Consider the following 478-nt stretch of genomic DNA (forward strand, 5'->3'; position numbering starts at 1 on the left):
TTATGGGTCAAATAGACTCAAAAAATTGTAACAGCAGCTGGACAGGGGGGCCCAAACAAATTTTTTGTCAGGGGGCCCACGATTCCTGGTGGCGCCCCTGCTCCCAAGACATAAATGGCCTTTTCTCCTATTAACGTGTTTGTTGTGGTTGTATTTACCCGGAAGGCTCTCCTCGCCGACCGGAGTCGGACTGTTTTGTTAACATTCTTCATGTCAACAAAGTGGCTTTAGACATTCATCTGGGGTGCTTCGACTGGGGTTATCAAGGGACCAGCCCCTATACATTTAAAGCCAGGGGGAGTGGGGGGGGATGAAGGAAGAGAGACAGAGACTGCGGCAGCAGCGTGTCGGTTGGTCAGTGTTACCCAGAAAGCAGTTGGGCACAATATCGCAACACCAACACCGTGAGTGAAACAATGACTGAGACAGCCTACTATATAAGGTACTCTGGGACCTCTTATTTATTATTACACATCCA

This window comes from Poecilia latipinna, unplaced genomic scaffold, assembly GCF_001443285.1.
Source record: "Poecilia latipinna isolate Pla-1442-1.1 unplaced genomic scaffold, P_latipinna-1.0 Scaffold2682, whole genome shotgun sequence".
Taxonomy (NCBI): domain Eukaryota; kingdom Metazoa; phylum Chordata; class Actinopteri; order Cyprinodontiformes; family Poeciliidae; genus Poecilia; species Poecilia latipinna.